Genomic DNA, 5,000 nt, shown 5'->3' with positions numbered 1-5,000 from the left:
TCAGGGGACATGGCCGGCCCCACAGGCCGGCATGACACTCCCACGTCTCTGAAGCGGGACAAACGCCGCGCGCTTCAATTTACGTAGCCGACCCTCAGCCAGACGTGGCCCGGGAACGGAATCCATGGACCGCAATGTGCGTTCGAAACGTCGATGTTCATGTGTCCTGCAGTTCACATGTCGACGCGCAATTTGCTGCGTTCTTCATCGACCCACGAGCCGAGTGATCCACCGTCCTGGGTGATCTTTTTACAGTTTCCACTGTCTCTTTCAAAACAGTTGCATAGGCGGGACTGAGGCGTTCGACGGCCCCTGTTCCAGTGTCTTGTGTCCAACGGCCTCACGGCCGATGGGCGTCGTACGGCTCCACACCGGAGCGGACAGGCACTCGGGCGAACGTCATTCAAAACCAGCGCGAGGCGCCAGGTGCCGCAGGCCAGCCGCTCCAGAGCTTCAGCGCTCGTACCACACAACATTTTCCGTTAGTTTTGAGAAGCACGCGTGGTCCCGCACGCGGCGCACGGCTACTGCGAGCCGTACATGTAGCGTGTTGCACGACACGACACGCACATCGAAAGACATGCAGTCTAGTCGGTAATGATCCTTCCGCAGGTTCACCTACGGAAACCTTGTTACGACTTTTACTTCCTCTAAATGATCAAGTTTGGTCATCTTTCCGGTAGCATCGGCAACGACAGAGTCGATGCCGCGTACCAGTCCGAAGACCTCACTAAATCATTCAATCGGTAGTAGCGACGGGCGGTGTGTACAAAGGGCAGGGACGTAATCAACGCGAGCTTATGACTCGCGCTTACTGGGAATTCCTCGTTCATGGGGAACAATTGCAAGCCCCAATCCCTAGCACGAAGGAGGTTCAGCGGGTTACCCCGACCTTTCGGCCTAGGAAGACACGCTGATTCCTTCAGTGTAGCGCGCGTGCGGCCCAGAACATCTAAGGGCATCACAGTCCTGTTATTGCTCAATCTCGTGCGGCTAGAAGCCGCCTGTCCCTCTAAGAAGAAAAGTAATCGCTGACAGCACGAAGGATGTCACGCGACTAGTTAGCAGGCTAGAGTCTCGTTCGTTATCGGAATTAACCAGACAAATCGCTCCACCAACTAAGAACGGCCATGCACCACCACCCACCGAATCAAGAAAGAGCTATCAATCTGTCAATCCTTCCGGTGTCCGGGCCTGGTGAGGTTTCCCGTGTTGAGTCAAATTAAGCCGCAGGCTCCACTCCTGGTGGTGCCCTTCCGTCAATTCCTTTAAGTTTCAGCTTTGCAACCATACTTCCCCCGGAACCCAAAAGCTTTGGTTTCCCGGAGGCTGCCCGCCGAGTCATCGGAGGAACTGCGGCGGATCGCTGGCTGGCATCGTTTATGGTTAGAACTAGGGCGGTATCTGATCGCCTTCGAACCTCTAACTTTCGTTCTTGATTAATGAAAACATACTTGGCAAATGCTTTCGCTTCTGTTCGTCTTGCGACGATCCAAGAATTTCACCTCTAACGTCGCAATACGAATGCCCCCGCCTGTCCCTATTAATCATTACCTCGGGTTCCGAAAACCAACAAAATAGAACCGAGGTCCTATTCCATTATTCCATGCACACAGTATTCAGGCGGGCTTGCCTGCTTTAAGCACTCTAATTTGTTCAAAGTAAACGTGCCGGCCCACCGAGACACTCAATAAAGAGCACCCTGGTAGGATTTCAACGGGGTCCGCCTCGGGACGCACGAGCACGCACGAGGCGGTCGCACGCCTTCGGCTCGCCCCACCGGCAGGACGTCCCACGATACATGCCAGTTAAACACCGACGGGCGGTGAACCAACAGCGTGGGACACAAATCCAACTACGAGCTTTTTAACCGCAACAACTTTAATATACGCTATTGGAGCTGGAATTACCGCGGCTGCTGGCACCAGACTTGCCCTCCAATAGATACTCGTTAAAGGATTTAAAGTGTACTCATTCCGATTACGGGGCCTCGGATGAGTCCCGTATCGTTATTTTTCGTCACTACCTCCCCGTGCCGGGAGTGGGTAATTTGCGCGCCTGCTGCCTTCCTTGGATGTGGTAGCCGTTTCTCAGGCTCCCTCTCCGGAATCGAACCCTGATTCCCCGTTACCCGTTACAACCATGGTAGGCGCAGAACCTACCATCGACAGTTGATAAGGCAGACATTTGAAAGATGCGTCGCCGGTACGAGGACCGTGCGATCAGCCCAAAGTTATTCAGAGTCACCAAGGCAAACGGACCGGACGAGCCGACCGATTGGTTTTGATCTAATAAAAGCGTCCCTTCCATCTCTGGTCGGGACTCTGTTTGCATGTATTAGCTCTAGAATTACCACAGTTATCCAAGTAACGTGGGTACGATCTAAGGAACCATAACTGATTTAATGAGCCATTCGCGGTTTCACCTTAATGCGGCTTGTACTGAGACATGCATGGCTTAATCTTTGAGACAAGCATATGACTACTGGCAGGATCAACCAGGGAGCTGCGTCAACTAGAGCTGAGCAGCCGGCCGCCCGGGAGTGTGTCCCGGGGGCCCGCGCGAACACGCAAGCGTCCGCTCAATTATTCTGCAAACAGGAGGAGGCAGAGCTCCCCTGCACGATACACCTCGAAACCCTCTCAGGTCCCGGCGGCGCGCAGCGCCGTCCTAAGTACTTGGTCGGGTTCGAGAGAGGCGCAATCGCCCGGAGTTAGGCGAGTAGACGCTTTCAGTGCGACCACCCGTGCTCCCAACTGAGCTTGCCGCTGCCGACAGAGGCCCGGGAGCGTGCTGTCGTGGTGTTGCCGGCGGGAGACAACACGCGGCCACAAACAGTGACCGGGCAGCTCCAACGCCAGCGCCACAGGGGGGCAGAGCCCCACTTGGGTGCCAAAGCGAACTCTCCCAGCACAGCGCACGCGCCAACACATCCGCACAGCTGCGATACAAACCACCTGCGAGAACCGCGGGGGCGACCGAGCAGCAGACGGCGTCGCGGCGCCGAGTGCCGGGCGGCGGCGCATCCTCAACGCACACAGTCCTCAATCGGACCAGCACACTGCAGATGTCCACCGCGCTTCGCACCGGGCCCGCGAGGACCCACTTTGGCCGCACGGCGCCGCGCGCTGGGTGCGCCGGCGCGCAGCTGCGCCGCCTGCCGCGCCAGTCGGCCGGCGCGCCTGCCACTGGGCGCCCCCACCAGGCGGCTGTAGCGCGTGCGCCCACGCAGCGCGCGGCCAGCACGCCGGGCGCTGCCCCCGCAACGGCCGGGGACGGTCCCACCCAGCCACCGCCGCGTATCGCTTCATACCCACATGCCCACTCACGTTCGTGGGTATGACGGGTGTCGCTGAAGCAACCGGTTAATAGCTGTACCGATCGTCGCTATCAACGATTCACCTGCAGCGTGAACAACCGCTCAACAACGGATTTCCAGTTCATTTGCGTAACGTGGGCAGCAAACGTAGACGTCCATCTACATTTGCTAATTCAACGAGTCTTGCATGCCTGGCTGTTAAGTGTCACGACACGCTACATCAGCACACATACACGCTGCGACGTGTGCAGGAGAGAACACGTGAAAGATGGCCCGCGTACGTATGCGAATGCCATTGCACAGCTGCGAAGCTGATTAAACACGCAAACACCTGACCGACGAGCTAGAGGAGACAGGGAGGGGGGGGGGGGCGATATACATCCTATAGCAGTACACATTACAGTGGATAGCGGGACCATGTGGAAAGAACGCAACACTCGCAACATGTTGTGAGGGTACGCACCGTAACATGAAACAATACGCAGGACACCAGAGAGTGCGTGCGCTGATCTATGTTGAGAGGGTTGCGATTCGGCAACGCTACATGAATTTCTCGATTCATATAACAATTAAGAGGGCAGGTTCAGGCCCAACATAGGTTAGGTTAAGGCCCAACATAGGTTAGGTTAAGGCCCAACATAGGTTAGGTTAAGGCCCAACATAGGTTAGGTTAAGGCCCAACATAGGTTAGGTTAAGGCCCAACATAGGTTAGGTTAAGGCCCAACATAGGTTAGGTTAAGGCCCAACATAGGTTAGGTTAAGGCCCAACATAGGTTAGGTTAAGGCCCAACATAGGTTAGGTTAAGGCCCAACATAGGTTAGGTTAAGGCCCAACATAGGTTAGGTTAAGGCCCAACATAGGTTAGGTTAAGGCCCAACATAGGTTAGGTTAAGGCCCAACATAGGTTAGGTTAAGGCCCAACATAGGTTAGGTTAAGGCCCAACATAGGTTAGGTTAAGGCGCAACATAGGTTAGGTTAAGGCGCAACATAGGTTAGGTTAAGGCGCAACATAGGTTAGGTTAAGGCGCAACATAGGTTAGGTTAAGGCGCAACATAGGTTAGGTTAAGGCGCAACATAGGTTAGGTTAAGGCGCAACATAGGTTAGGTTAAGGCGCAACATAGGTTAGGTTAAGGCGCAACATAGGTTAGGTTAAGGGATGGTGTATGAGGGGGGAGGGGACGAGGTTCGTTCATAGTGATGATGGTAAGTGGACGCTTGAGGCACCCTGAGATGTGTCACGTCAAGATGCACCTTTGGCTCAGGGGGGGTGGCGCGCCGGTTCTGTGGGTGTGGCAAGTGAGTGGCAGACCTGTGTCTTTCATTCCTGCCATTGTTTCTATGCTGTGACACAAGCCAGTGTGGTGGTGTTGGTTGCACCCCTGTGTAGGACATGTGTCAGTGTTGGTGGCTTATCTGAGTAATGATGGTTGTTGGAAGAGTGAGATATTCTGTTTTTGGGGTGGACGTCCTGGTTTTGTTATCATAGTGTGAATGGTGTAATGTGGCGGAGAGGATGCACTGGACGTTGTTCCATGCCGGTGCGTAGATAATGTGTGTGTCGGTTACAGCCAGAGAGTAGTGTGTGATAGAGTATCTGGGTGACGTGTAGTTCACATTGTGTGCATCGACTGTCAGCATGTATAGGGACAGTTGGATGTCGTATGTCATCTATATTC

At 54.7% G+C, this 5,000-nt stretch overlaps 2 non-coding genes across 2 annotated transcripts; both read right to left on the bottom strand.

Annotated features, from left to right (window-relative positions):
* Positions 1-88: 88 nt before the first annotated feature.
* Positions 89-243, bottom strand: LOC126196397 (5.8S ribosomal RNA). Its single transcript, XR_007538907.1, has one exon. It is a non-coding gene; the product is annotated as a 5.8S ribosomal RNA (ribosomal RNA).
* A 352-nt stretch (positions 244-595) lies between these two features.
* Positions 596-2,504, bottom strand: LOC126197324 (small subunit ribosomal RNA). Its single transcript, XR_007539692.1, has one exon. It is a non-coding gene; the product is annotated as a small subunit ribosomal RNA (ribosomal RNA).
* Positions 2,505-5,000: the final 2,496 nt, after the last annotated feature.

Source organism: Schistocerca nitens, chromosome 7 (assembly GCF_023898315.1).
Source record: "Schistocerca nitens isolate TAMUIC-IGC-003100 chromosome 7, iqSchNite1.1, whole genome shotgun sequence".
Lineage (NCBI taxonomy): Eukaryota > Metazoa > Arthropoda > Insecta > Orthoptera > Acrididae > Schistocerca > Schistocerca nitens.
This window is presented reverse-complemented; position numbering and strand designations above follow the sequence as displayed.